The sequence below is a fragment of the Schistocerca gregaria genome, chromosome X, assembly GCF_023897955.1.
Source record: "Schistocerca gregaria isolate iqSchGreg1 chromosome X, iqSchGreg1.2, whole genome shotgun sequence".
NCBI lineage: Eukaryota > Metazoa > Arthropoda > Insecta > Orthoptera > Acrididae > Schistocerca > Schistocerca gregaria.
The window spans coordinates 52,399,152-52,414,670 of NC_064931.1; the positions used below are offsets into that span (position 1 = coordinate 52,399,152).

A 15,519-nucleotide genomic window follows, 5' to 3' on the forward strand; every position below is an offset into this window, starting at 1 on the left:
ATTTAGAAAAAGTCTAGCCAACGGCTTGCCAAATCAATTCATGAATATTTACAAATTTTAGTGAATAATTACGTGACTCTGAGTCACAATTTTTACACTCTAATTACTAAGTTATACCAAATTTACAATTATCCGTCTGCAATGACTGTCAATATTTCTGATGTCAGACGTCAATGTCTGTGGTATAGCGCCTCAATCGTTTTTATATGGAGTCCTCATTGTCTGTGTTTGGAGGTCTCCCTTAGTCTTCGTATCAATCTGTGTGGTCATACCTTGGATGGTCACAAACAACAAGAAAAAGAAACAACTTACAAATTACATTAAAAAAAAGATTATTCACGAAATACAACACACGAAACCCCTCCATCCGTACAGTAGAAACTGAAAGAAATGGTTTACTCATCAAGGTGACAAAAAATTAATTTATGACATGACAAGAGAAAAATCATTACCTTCCAAATAACCTCGTACTGGAACCGGCACTGCATCACTAAATGACAATCATGAAATAGAAAAACACAAGATAAATATTAAATTGACTTATTTTGCACTGCTATTTACACATTCATAAAATATGGCAGATACTATAGCCTCTTGGCGTGAGACTCATTACACTCTGGAAAGAGAAAAGAAATCGTTTAATGCACCACATAATTATCTAGGTCATAGCTCAGTGGTTTTTTTTTCTTTTGTCACGGCCGACTGTTTCTGGAACGTCTTTCTTCTCGCGACCCTTAACGGCAAGCGTGCTACGCTCCGATCTGAAAACATCGTCTACTACACAAAATTACGTCACGTTAAGTGCTTTCGTTTCTGCAATGGAGAAAACTTCCGTTGCGATCATGTTTCCTGTAAGAAATGCAATAAAGTCAACCTTAACAATAAGAAGAGAAACAACAGTATCATTCTTACCATTCCACAATTTCACAGAGCAAAAAATATTCTTGGCACTCATTCCTCACGTAATTCAACACTTTGCTGTGTATTTGCATCAGAACTCCTTTTGTGACTCATAGCTATGTCTTAACTTTACTGTGACTTAGATTTTAAGTAAGTGTGTACTCTACCTTAACATTACTGTGTAGGTTTCTTCGTTTAGAAGTGTATCTTTCTTACCTTCTCTTGTCGTATAAATGTCTGCAAAGTGCTTCCTCATTGTGTCACACTATTCATGAGTGGTCCATAAATCTTAATACGTCTTACCTGGCAAACTAATAAACACGAAAAATCCTCATAAATCATCACTCTTCAAACTATCTCATAAATCAGAACAAGTGTCAGTTCGAAGGTTTCATAATTATACTATTGCCCATAAAATATACCTTCTCAATTCAGAGCCACTTATACACTATATTTCTCCTCAAGATAATGTCAACAGTTTCTGTTATTTCTCCCTAAAAAACGTACATAGTTATTTCTTGCATTTTCCTTCAAATAAGTCACGAAAATTTCATTGCTTCAGTGAACAATCGCAAGATGTCAACAACTGGTATAATCCTCTTGTCAGAAACGTCCCTTTACAAAGTTCTCATTCTCTCAAACAATACAAATCATTCATAATCATTCATTCTTGTTCTTTCATACAGGATAGATTGATAGTAAAAGAGTAATAGGTAAACAGGTTAGTCAAAGGTTATGAAACAGTACTGAAAATTAAAATCGGAAGAATATACTGTAACAGCTGGGGCACCTATGCTCGCCACACATATATTTAATAAAGATCAGTAAATCCCCTAGGGCCTTATTCCTTGAAAATTTTAATGTGTGATAAGTGATGAAGACCTTGCGATTTATGTGTTCGTATTGTCTCAAGTTCCACAGCGTTTGTGTGTTTAATGCGTCGTATACGGAAGGGTCCTTCATACACCAAGAAAAACTTCCTACTCAAATATTTTCCCTTATGAGATAGTCGATGTGATCCAAGCAATAATTTTTGACCTACCTGTAAATTCTTGACGTTGCCTCGTCGATTATGTAGCTTCTTTCTTCTGTCTGCAGCTTTCTTGACGTTCTGTAATGCTATACTTACCACTTCATGGTGTCTTAAACCTCGCTGTACAGGGAAGGCTACTAATTGTTTTATCCTATCTGGTTGTTGTTTATTTTTCCTCACGAGTAGTGGAGGCAGGATAGTGGAATCATCAGGTAGTTCATTAATAATGTTTTGGAAATCGGATAAATGTACGTCCCAGTTTCTATGTTGGCAACGGCAGTACAATCTGCAAAGTTTACCTAATTCCTTCATGATACGTTCTGATGGGTTACATGATGGCATAAAACGTGATATAAATACAGGTTTAATTTTTCTGCGGCGCAAGGTTTTCAACCAACTGTTGGAACGGAATTGTGGGCCATTGTCAGAAATTACCTTGTCAGCGTGCCCTACTTCCTTCAAGAGATTCTTGACGAATGCTGTAGAAACTGATTTTGCTGTAGCTTTTCGTAAAGATGTGAATGAGACAAATTTCGAAGTAGGCTCAACAGCTATGAAAACATATGAATGGCCTTGTCTAGATCTGATTACTGGCCTGAAGATATCCACGGCAGCCATCTCTTTTAATTTGACTGGGATGATTGGAAATAGTGGTGTTCTGTGTGTCACTGTTGGTGATTTTGCTTTCTGACATAACTTGCATATTGCCAGGACTTTACGGATTCTCTTTCCCATATTGTAAAAATAACATGAGTCTCGTAATTGTTTAAAACATTTCTTCGCAACAAAGTGGACATAACTAAGATTTGTGTACCAAATGAGTTTATTTACAAGGTCGTCTGGTATGCATAAAACCCAAGGACTGTCAGGACGTCTGCGTCTGAATAAGATGTTATCACGTATGAAATAAAACTGTCTTATAGCAGCATGTGACTTATTCTCCCACTTCCTTTTTATAGCCTTCCAAATCGAATCCTTTTTTTGTTCACGAGCAATGTCACTTAATGAGGATGAAATGAAGTTTTCAAAAGCAACCTTCTGCATGTAGAGTAAGCTGTAATTACCTTCTAGTCAATATTCCTCGTTACTTTGAGCTAAACCAAGAGGTGCTCGTTAAAGCGCATCAGCAATGATGTTTTGTGAACCTGGAATATATATAACAGCGAAGTTAAATTCCTGAAGAAACAAAGCCCAACGTTTTAAACGGTCGTGATTTAATTTGGCTGACGAGGAATTGTAACGCCCGATGGTCGGTGTATAGTTTGGTGTGCTTGCCTTGCAAATAGTAGCGAAATTTATCGAACGCCCATGCTATGGCTAATGCTTCCAGCTCCGTGACTAAATAGTTGCGCTCTGATTTTGTTAATACTCGACTGGAAAAAGCTATACTTTTCTGAGTAAGAATTCCATTTTCAACAACTTCTTGGAAGAAATGGACACAAAGCCCAGATCTTGAGCCATCTAAAGGCAAAAATCAAGAGATACATGAGGATGTGACAATATAGGTGCATTCAGTAGGGCAGTTTTCAAATCGTGGTACTCTGTTTGAGCAACATGATCCCAGTCCCAAACTGTGTTATTACCTGTTAGTTGACATAATCTAGGTATTGACAAGCTTTGTAGGCTAATAAAACGACGATAAAAATTTATTAGTTCCAAAAATCCTCTTAATTGTCGCTTGTTTGTTGGTAGGGCATTTCTTTGATTGCGTTTAATTTTTCTGGATCGGGTAGAATGCCTTTTGTTGTAACAATGTGGCCAAGAAATATGATTTGTGTTCTACCAAAGTCCGATTTTTTTAAAATTGACTGTAATGCCATGTTCCCGAAATGTTTGTAATAATTCACTTAATACTTGGTTGTGTTTTATCCATGAATTTTCTGTGATCAAAATGTCGTCAACATAAGTGGTGATCCTGTCTTTTAAGTGTGTCGGTAATATTGTATTCAAACCACAGATAAATGCAGATGACGAAACGTTGAGACCAAATGGCAATTTTTGAAATTGGTAACAGTTTCCAAAACAAAGGAAAGCTGTGTATTTCCTACACCTCGGATTTAATTCTATTTGCCAAAAACTACTTTGTAAGTCCAAAGATGACATCACCTTCACCCCACGGAATTTTTTGCTATAGTTCATCTAGTGTCTGTGGTCTATCGGTTTCAGGTTGGATTACTGTGTTAATTTGTCTGGAATCAAGAACCAGTCTAATGGAATTATCCCTTTTCTTAACCACATGTAATGGACTGTTATATGAACTCACAGCAAAGTCGATGATTCTCTGCTCTAACATGGATTGTATTTCCTGTTTGACTTTGTCTCTGTATGTTAATGGGATGACGTATGGAGGTACAAAAAATATATTATGTTCCTTGACCTTGAATTCATAAAGAAAGTTATGTATTGTTCCTGTCTTGTGAGAAAAAACTTCACAATTTGTTTGTAATATTTCAAATAACTCATCAGTGCCTGGATTAGAATCTACTTCGTCTCGGTAAACTTTCCATTTAGTTAATCGTTCTGCACTAATGGGTTGTTCTGTTTCACAGTAAAACGTACTGATGTTATCTGTGCAACTACTAGGCTAATTCAGTGACTGTTGTGCCTCAAGTGGAAAGAGAAAATGCAGATAATTCACTTCCTCATCCTCCTTTGTTAACCATCCTCGAAATTTAAGTGTGACTAGCATTTGATTCACTCGTAAATGACTTCAGCATTACAAAAGTATAACGTTCCTCTATATTCACGTAGGAATTCCACATCTAAAATCATTTCTGTTGATTAAAGAGGGACTACTACGAAATTTGCAGAAAACTCATGTCCATGACACCTGAAAACTAAAGAAGTCTGATTACGTACGTCTACATTCTTTCCTTGAATGACTCCCTTTGATTTGGTCTTTAATAATGGCAAGGTTCGACAAACAGATGCCTGTTCACACTTCTTAAACATTGTCTCGCTAATTACATTCACAGGGCTGCCAGAATCAAGTACAGCTGAAAGTAGAATATTTCCTACCGAGATTTTTATAATTGGATGAGTATACATAATTTCGCTGTTGTCATTTTCTTGTAATAATGTGTCTCTAATGTCCTCCAGTCCAACAAAGTTAACATAATTTGTGTGTCGGCTCTCCGCCGCTACAAACGGTTCGTTTGTAGTCCTTGTTGCTAGTCATTGTTGTGCCGGCTCGTGTTGCCGCGAATTATTGCTTGGGTTTGGTGGTCTGATTTCTACATTGCCGCCACGCTCTAAAATGGAATTTCTGTGATCCTGCCAATTTCGATTTGTCCCCTCATCATAACTGATTTGGTTCTCATAATTTTTATGACCATAATTATCACGTGGGCTGCATGCTCTGTATTCTACATGAGCACCGCGTTCCGAATTGTAATTTGCGTGTCCGCGCCAATTTCGGTTGTCTCTACCGCGACCATTCCTTCTAATATAATTTTTATTTCCATAACGCCTTTGCTCTCGCGATCCGCGATCTCTGTTACTGTACTGAGATTTCCTATGATCATAAAATTCATTTCTCTGGCGTCTATGATCTGTTTTATACGGTTGATGCCGTATATCGCGCCTATCTTCTACCGCCCTGTACTCGTGAGGTTCGTCCGAGTTCCATACGCGTTTACGGTCACGCCGCGGATTATTATTTTCCGAATACTGATTACTATTAACTCTTGTGTGTTTTGATAGTTGTCAAATTATAATTCTTACAAAAGAGCTTGGAATGCCTCCAAGTCATCTTTGCACCCACCTGCCAAAATTATGTGGCGTAAATCTGTTCGGCAGTTTGGTCAAACAGATACGAATTAATTCCGACTGACTGTACGGATTCGTTAAATATCTGTTCATGCGCATCATGTTTTAAAAATATTGCACTGGAGTTGAAAATTTCGACTGCTCATAACTTTGCATCATTGTTGTTGTTGTTGTGGTCTTCAGTCCTGAGACTGGTTTGATGCAGCTCTCCATGCTACTCTATCCTGTGCAAGCTGCTTCGTCTCCCAGTACTTATTGCAACCTACATCCTTCTGAATCTGCTTAGTGTATTCATCTCTTGGTCTCCCTCTACGATTTTTACCCTCCACGCTGCCCTCCGATGCTAAATTTGTGATACCTTGATGCCTCAAAACATGTCCTACCAACCGGTCCCTTCTTTTTGTCAAGGTGTGCCACAAACTCCTCTTCTCCCCAATTCTATTCAATACCTCCTCATTAGTAATGTGATCTACCCATCTAATCTTCAGCATTCTTCTGTAGCACCACATTTCGAAAGCTTCTATTCTCTTCTTGTCCAAGCTATTTATCATCCATGTTTCACTTCCATACATGGCTACACTCCATACAAATACTTTCAGAAACGACTTCCTGACACTTAAATCTATACTCGATGTTAACAAATTTCTCTTCTTCTGAAACGCTTTCCTTGCCATTTCCAGTCTACATTTTATGTCCTACTTACTTCGACCATCATCAGTTATTTTACTCCCCAAATATCAAAACTCCTTTAGTACTTTAAGTGTCTCATTTCCTTATCTGATTCCCTCAGCATCACTCGATTTTATTTGACTACATTCCATTATCCTCGTTTTCTTTAGTTGATGTTCATCTTATATCCTCCTTTCAAGACCCTGTCCATTCCGTTCAACTGCTCTTCCAAGTCCTTTGCTGTCTCTGACAGAATTACAATGTCATCGGCGAACCTCAAAGTTTTTATTTCTTCTCCATGAATTTTAATACCTACTCCAAATTTTTCTTTTGCTTCCTTTACTGCTTACTCAATATACAGATTAAATAACATCGGAGAGAGGCTACAACCCTGTCTCACTCCCTTCCCAACCACTGCTTCCCTTTCATGACCCTCGACTCTTATAACTGCCATCTGGTTTCTGTACAAATTGTAAATAGCCTTTCGCTCCCTGTATTTTACCCCTGCCACCTTTAGAATTTGAAAGAGAGTATTCCAGTCAACATTGTCAAAAGCTTTCTCTAAGTCTACAAATGCTAGAAACGTAGGTTTGTCTTTCCTTAATCTTCCTTCTGAGAAATGTCGTAAGGTCAGTATTGCCTCACGTGTTCCAACATTTCTGCAGAATCCAAACTGATCTTCCCCGAGGTCCGCTTCTACCAGTTTTTCCATTTGTCTGTAAATAATTCGCGTTAGTATTTTGCAGCTGTGACTTATTAGACTGATAGTTCGGTAATTTTCACATCTGTCAACACCTACTTTCTTTGGGATTGGAATTATTTTATTCTTCTTGAAGTCTGATGGTATTTCGCCTGCCTCATACATCTTGCTCACCAGATGGTAGAGTTTTGTCATGACTGGCTCTCCCAAGGCCGTCAGTAGTTCTAATGGAATGTTGTCTACTCCGGGGGCCTTGTTTCGACTCAGGTCTTTCAGTGCTCTGTCAAACTCTTCCCGCAGTATCGTATCTCCCATTTCATCTTCATCCTTTTCCATTTCCATAACATTGTCCTCAAGCACATCTCCCTTGTATAAACCCTCTATATACTCCTTCCACCTTTCCCTTCTTTCCCTTCTTTGCTTAGAACTGGGTTTCCATCTGAGCTCTTGATATTCATACAAGTGACTCACTTTTCTCCAAAGGTCTCTTTAACGTTCCTGTAGGCAGTATCTATCTTACCCCTAGTGAGATAAGCCTCTGCATCCTTACACTTGTCCTCTAGCCATCCCTGCTTACCCATTTTGCACCTCCTGTCGATCTCATTTTTGAGACGTTTGTATTACGTTTTGCCTGCTTCATTTACTGAATTTTTATATTTTCTCCTTTCATCAATTAAATTCAATATTTCTTCTGTTACCCACGGATTTCTATTAGCCCTCGTCTTTTTACCTACTTGATCTTCTGCTGCCTTCACTACTTCATCCCTCAGAGCTACCCATTCTTCTTCTACTGTATTTCTTTCCTCCATTGCTGTCAATTGTTCCCTTATGCTCTCCCTGAAACTCTCTACAACCTCTGATTCTTTCAGTTTATCCAGGTCCCATCTCCTTAAATTAGCACCTTTTTGTAGTTTCTTCAGTTTTAATCTACAGTTAATAACCAATAGATTGTGGTCAGAGTCCACATCTGCCCCAAGAAATGTCTTACTATTTAAAAGCTGATTCCTAAATCTCTGTCTTACCATTATATAATCTATCTGATACCTTTAAGTATCTCCAGGATTCTTCCATGTATACAACCTTCTTTTATGATTCTTGAACCAAGTATTACCTATGATTAAGTTATGCTCTGTGCAAAATTCTACCAGACGGGTTCCTCTTTCATTTCTTCCCCCCAATCCATATTCACCTACTATGTTTCCTTCTCTCCCTTTTCATACTGACGAATTCCAGTCACCCATGACTATTAAATTTTCGTCTCCCTTCACTACCTGAATAATTTCTTTTATCTCATCATACATTTCCTCAATTTCTTCATCATCTGCAGACCTAGTTGGCATATAAACTTGTACTACTGTAGTAGGCGTGGGCTTTGTGTCTATCTTGGTCACAATAATGCGTTCACTATGCTGTTTGTAGTAGCTTACCCGCATTCCTATTTTCCTATTCATTATTAAACCTACTCCTGCATTACCCCTATTTGATTTTGTATTTATAACCTTTTAGTCACCTTACCAGAAGTCTTGTTCCTCCTGCCACCGAACTTCACTAGTGCCCACTATGTGTAATTTTAACCTATCCATTTCCCTTTTTAAATTTTCTAACCTACCTGCCCGATAAAGGGATCTGACATTCCACGCTCCGATCCGTAGAACGCCAGTTTTCTTTCTCCTGATAACGACGTCCTCTTGAGTAGTCCCCGCCCGGAGATCCGAATGGGGGAATATTTTACCTCCGGAATATTTTCCCCTAGAGGACGACATCATCATTTAATCATACAGTAAAGCTGCATGCTTTCAGACGTTCGCAGTACCAGCACAGCAAGGCCGTTTTGGTTAATGTTACAAGGCCAGATCAGTCAATCATCCAGACTGTTGCCCCTGCAACTACTGAAAAGGCTGCTGCCTCTCTTCAGGAACCACACGTTTGTCTGGCCTCTCAACAGATACCCCTCCGTTGCGGTTGCACGTACGGTACGGCCATCTGTATCGCTGAGGCACGCAAGCCACCCCACCAACGACAAGGTCCATAGTTCATGGGGGGGGGGGGGGGGGCTTTGCATCATAATGCTGTAATATTTTACACGATCTTGTGTAGTCTCTGACCAGTAAGCAGATAAGAACGCGTGATAAAAATCACCATATGTGTGACATTCACGTACTATTGAGCGCATTCTTGTTGCAGGTTCTCCTTCAAGATAACTGCAAATGAATTCCAGTTTGTGGCCAATTGGCCGTGTTGGTGGTAAAGAATAGTCAAATTGTTGTAACCACTCTCGAGGGTGGATTCCGTTACTAACATTCCGAAAAATTTTAAATTTCCTAACTGTGAGAAAATGCTTATAGTCAGACTCGTCATTTTTCTTAGCGGATGAGTTTTCTTTTACAGAATGATTCACGTTTCCTTCATTAAGTCCCGCAAACGTGTCATATTCGCGAGAACAGTGGTCAGCATTTCCATAATTAACGCGCTCATTGTCGTTACCAATTTGGTAATTATCGGATCTGCCAGTGTCATTGCTGCGATCGATCTTTTCTTCGATTCTGGCAAGCTGTTCCTGTATATTTTTCACGTCACGTTTGTTTTGCCAATTAATTGTCATCTGCCCTTGTTTGAAACGTAGGAGAGACTGAAATTCTTCGGTATCCGCGATCGGTACCGGCTGAGTGTTATCTGACCTCGTTTCTAACCCGCTACTCAGTTCCGTCATTTTCATGGATAATTCATCTACCTGTTAGCTACTGTCATTAATTGAGTTTCTATCTTTGAAACTTCATTGGTGGTCTGTAATTGCAATGACTCGACAGTTTTCACTAATTCCTCTACTTGCAGTTCTTGTTGTGACGTCTGTCGTTTCACTTCAACAATATCAACATTTTGTACGTGATCAAGTCAGGATACAAGATTATTAATACCTGATTTGAATTCTTCACGTACCCGACTTTTCAACTGAGTGATCATTTCTTCAAATTTACGATTTAATTGTCATTCTCTTCACCTCGTTAATTTCGTTCTGAAGCGATTTGAAATTCTTTGCATTATTGTTGTTAAATTCAGTGAGTTTACTCTCTTGTCTGTCATTAAATTCAGTGAGTTTACTCTCTTGTCTGTCATTAAATTCAGTGAGTTTACTCTCTTGTCTGTCATTAAATTCAGTGAGTTTACTCTCTTGCCTGTGATTAAATTCAGTGAGTTTACTCTCTTGTCTGTCATTAAATTCAGTGAGTTTACTCTCCTGTCTGTCATTAAATCCAGTGAGTTTACTCAGCAACAATTGTAAGACATCATTACTGGGGGCAGGGAGTACAACGTTACTCTTCTCTGTTAAAGCAGAACCAGTACCTGCATTTCCACTAACAGAAGGAAAGGCAAAATTACTCCGCTCTATCGGAGTGACAACGAGACCTAAATTTCCACCGAAAGTGGGGAAACAAAATTGCTCTGCACTTTCGAGGCAGAAGCAACGCTGGAATTTCTCGTAATGAGTTCGGTTTGCGTCACTGTATTGTCATGTCCTAAATTGCGTGTAGCACACAGTTGTTCACCAAGCACTGTTGGCAAATGATCGCCTACATTCCGATTCTCCGCAGTATTGTTCGAAAATTCCCGGATCTCAATATTCTCAAAAGAATTTTCTACTCTCTGTTCCGAATTTTCGGAAACTGCGTTTGAAACCGATTCTACATTCATGTTCGGAACCGTTTCTACGTTCGCGTTTGCTATAGCATCTGCAATCTTTTCCATTTTCTTTTGTGCTCGCGTCATCATTGTCGCTATACGAACGAAAACATGTCACTAAAATACACCGCTAATCTAAAAATACCACTGTTCAATGAACTATTACACAATGCACCAACAAATTCAAAGACAAAACTGCTGAAATAAAATTTTGTGTTAATACAAAGCAGTGTGCAAGCGATCAAAATGCTGTGCAGCCACAAATGATTGCTGTTGCGTAAGCTTGCTGTTGGCAGTAGAAAGACGAAGCATATCTAACTACGACTCATTAAAAAAAAAAAGGTATCCTGGCAGGCATGTTGACAGGTGAAAGCTCTATCTTCTTATCTTTTCTACTGAAAATCTCATGCTTGTACTCTTGTTAACTTTACTATTACAGAGATCGCCTAAACTTTATTTATTTATTTTTATTGGTCCTGTGCACAACAAATAACTTACTTGGCCTTTCTAGTGCCACTGCTTTATCTGCTGCACTCCATTATTTAACAAAAACAAAAAAAAACCTATCAGTCGTGCTGAGTGCAAAGCATGTTCTGTATGGCGGCTCCTGCTGTTGCTGCGGCTGCTGCTGCTTACTACAACTACATATAATTCAAGAGAAAGGGTTTGGTCAAATCTAAACTCGATAAATGATAACCCAAAGAAGTAATTCCTTTTTTCCAAAAACTATATTCTGAAAGCGATTGTTTCTCATTCAATTAACAAAACACTAGAAGCTCTTTGAACAATCGCTTCGTATGTAAATCTGCCTCCAGTGGCATTAAAGCAATATTAATCAAACTCTTGAGACAGACTGAAATGCTTCTCAATTAAATACATAGTGAAACAACTCCCTGGCAATTACAAAATAAATCAATGACAAAAGTCAATACTTAATCTATTCGCCTAACAATGGTTTCCCTTAAGAATTCAACTCCTATCATTATCAAAATTACCGTCTGCTAGTACGCACATACACAAACCCTTTCCTTTAAATTAATAAGCACATTGCAGATTATAAAAAATGTCAACTCAATATCAAATCCTGTGTCGCTGCTGGCAGGCACAGCAGTACGGCAGCTCGGCGACGACCCGTCGCCCAACACACGTGCGCACCGCAGCAGGCGGGCTGCTACACTGGCTTCCAAACTGCCACTAATTAATCCGTGCGCTGCGAAGCGCGAGAACATTATCTTAGATTCCAGAGCTTGTGTAGCGCGCTGTAGCCAACCTTTAAATCCTTAGAGAGTATTGCCAACTCTCATCAGTAGTGGGAAAGATGAAAAGAAAGCGTAACTCTTTTGGAAGGGTTCTAGGAGAGTATAGTGCATCTGTGAAGAAGATAGTGCGACAAGTTCTTGAGCACTTTCCCAGTTTTTGTTGTCTTTGTCAAGCAGGCACGAAAATAGACATCTAAAGAAGTGAAATGAAATGGCTCTGAGCACTATGGGACTTAACATCTGAGGTCATCAGTCCCCTAGAACGTACAGCTACTTAAACGTAACTAACATAAGGACCTCACACACATCCATGCCCGAGGCAGGATTCGAACCTGCGACCATAGCAGCAGCGCGGTTCCGGACTGAAGCGCCTAGAGCGCTCGGCCACGACGGCCGGCGCTAACAAATTCACAGACGAGTTGTTTGGGTCGTAACAGGTCGATATAGCACAGATAAAAGTTCAGCACAAATGCTCGGAGAACGTTCATGGGAATCCTTGGAAGAAGTACGACGTAATCCTCGCGAACCCTTGTGGGGGGGGGGGGGGGGGGCATTTAAAGAACCAGTATTAGAGGAAGAACGTGCCACCATTCTGCTGCCAAAACTTATATTTCACGTACAGCTCATGATAATACGAGAGTCATTCCAAAAAAAGGAAAGTTTTGATGTGACGCTATTGTCCCCCCACCATGTCACCCCCATCACCGTGTCATAGACCCTCTGAATCGTTGGCCCCAATATAACGTTAACAGCGAGCAGGAATGATCGTTTATTGTTTATCTGCGCGATTTTAAAATGTGTGGCAAAATAAACGATCTCCCCTCTCCCAAGTGTGAGGTTCCTGCTGTAATATGGTTGCTGAACGTCAGGAACTTCGCTGTGTCTAAATTGACAGACAGATAACCGCAGTTTATGGAAATGCCATGTCTGAAGCTTTAGTTCGAAAATGGTGCATAATGTTTCATGGCAGACGAAGGAATATTCAAGATGAATAACTATGAGAGCGACATGCAGTTGTCACTGGCGAAGTGAAATCAAGGATTGCGGTAAAGATTCCACAGCGTAGACGTTTCTGTTTTGATCGATTGACTTTTTCACTAAATTTATTCAACAAATATAGAAAAGTGTGTTCCAGGTTAGTTTCTCGCCTTTTGGTTCAAATGGCTGTGAGCACTATGGGACTTAACATCTATGGTCATCAGTCCCCTAGAACTTAGAACTACTTAAACCTAACTAACCTAAGGACAGCACACAACACCCAGTCATCACGAGGCAGAGGAAATCCCTGACCCCACCGCGAATCGAACCCGGGAACCCGGGCGTGGGGAGCGAGAACGCTACCGCACGACCACGAGCTGCGGACCTCGCCTTTTGGCAGATGATCACAAGAAACGACGAATGGGAGTTACACAGCCAATGGAATCGCATAATTCATTATCCTCGACAAAACCAAATAAAAAGCAAAACAAATTACGAGCATCATAAAGGTTATGGCCACAGTTGGTTTGAGATCCAAGAGCGTCCTACTCATTAACTTCAAGCCTTGAGAAGAGAGCATAAAAGAGAAGACCTACTGTCAGTATCCTCACAGGCCGCGATGCACCGTTCAAAACAAATGGCGTGGATTGTTGACCAGCGGTGTAACGCTTCTTCACCAAAACGTTCGCCCGAAGGAATTACTTAAGCAGTTTAAGTTTGAAGTTTTCGAGCACCCACGTGATATTAGTCGTAGCCAACGTGTTGGTACATCAATATGCACATGCTGCTCCCCTTCGTTGGGCTTAACAGATGGAAGTCGGAAGGTTCAAGATCGGGGATGTAGGCTAGATGAGAAGAACTGTCCAATCAAGTTTAGCGAGCTCTTCTGCGTGCGCAAGCCTTGTGTTGTCATGATGAAGGAAAAGTTCGTTTTAATTTTTTGGCGACAAGCACGCTCAAGTCGTTTCTTCAGTCCCCTAAGTTTGTTTGTGGCCGGCTAGTGCGAGGGAGATCGGACAGGTTTTTCCGACCTTATTGCGATGAGGACAGACGCCTCACCCAACGACTCACCTCGCTTTTTTTACTACCAGGTCTCCGTAGACAATCAGCAAGCACCTATGGACATCAGCGATGCCCTGGTTTTCCGCCAAAAGGAACTCAATGACAGCTCTCCGCTTATAACGCATTTCCAATACAGACACCATTTTGAAGGATAGGTATAGCGCCGGTACCTATCGTAACTTCGTGAAACTATAGGGGCTGAAACGGGAATATTCCACCGTGCCCCACAACAAATTCCACATTTTTTTCAACCGAAATAGGCCGAGAAAAAAATATGTTGGATTACTTATTGAATCGCCCTCGAATATACTCCGCAAGCCACCTAATTGTGCGTGGCGTAGTGTGCCTTGTAACACTATTAATCATTTCTTTTCCTGTTCCTGTCGCAAACAGAGCGAGGAAAAACGACTGTCTATATACCTCTGTACGAGCTCTAGTTTCCCTTGTTTCATTTTCGTGGTCCTTGCGCGAAATGGCTCTCAAATGGCTCTGAGCACCATGGGACTTAACATCTGTGGTCATGAGTCCCCTAGAACTTAGAACTACTTAAACCTAACTAACCTAAGGACATCACACACATCCATGCCCGAGGCAGGATTCGAACCTGCGGCCGTAGCAGTCGCGCGGTTCCGGACTGAGCGCCTAGAACCGCTAGACCACCGCGGCCGGCCTGCGCGAAATGTACTTTGGCCGCAGTATAATCGTTCTACAGGCCGGTTCTTAAATTTTCTCAGTAGTCTTTCTATAAAAGACCGTTGTCTTGCATTCAGGGATTCCATTTGAGTTCCCGAAGCGTTTCCGTAATACTTGTGTGTTTATCGAAGCTACCAGAAACAAATCTCGCAGCCCACCTCTGCATTGCTTCGATGTCTTCTTTTAATTCGAACTGGTGTTCGTCCAAAACACTCGAGCACTACTCAAGAATTTGTGGCACTAGTGGTCTCTTTAGAAATGAACAGCACGTTCCTAAAATTCTCCTATTAAAGGTTCGCAGGAGAGCTTGTGTTAAGTTTGGAAGGTAGCAGGCGAGGTACTGGCGGAAGTAAAGCTGTGAGGAGGGGGCGTGAGTCGTGCTTGGGTAGCTCAGTTGGTAGAGCACTTGCCCGCGAAAGGCAAAGGTCCCGAGTTCGAGTCTCGGCCCGGCACACAGTTTTAATCTGCCAGGAAGTTTCATACTACGGTATGTTTGTTCGATTCTACTGCATGAACTACTTCTTAAAAGCGAAATTTAAAACTTAGTCTTGCCGTCTGCTGTTTCTCCTGCCACACCAGACTGGTCAACGAGAACTGGACAAAAGTCTACGACACGCTTAGTGATTTTACATCAGACCACAATTTTTTCGGCAAGATCTTTTATTAGAATGTGACGGTGGTAGTTGCACGCCTCGCTCATCAATCTTTCTACAGACACAAGAATCTCTACTAACTGTTGCCTCTCGTCGTTTGCGTGTTCGTTTTTGAACCGAAATTCC

At 40.5% G+C, this 15,519-nt stretch overlaps 1 non-coding gene across 1 annotated transcript; it reads left to right on the forward strand.

Annotated features, from left to right (window-relative positions):
* Positions 1 to 15,118: 15,118 nt before the first annotated feature.
* On the forward strand, positions 15,119 to 15,193 carry Trnas-cga (transfer RNA serine (anticodon CGA)). The gene has a single exon. It is a non-coding gene; the product is annotated as a tRNA-Ser (tRNA).
* Positions 15,194 to 15,519: the final 326 nt, after the last annotated feature.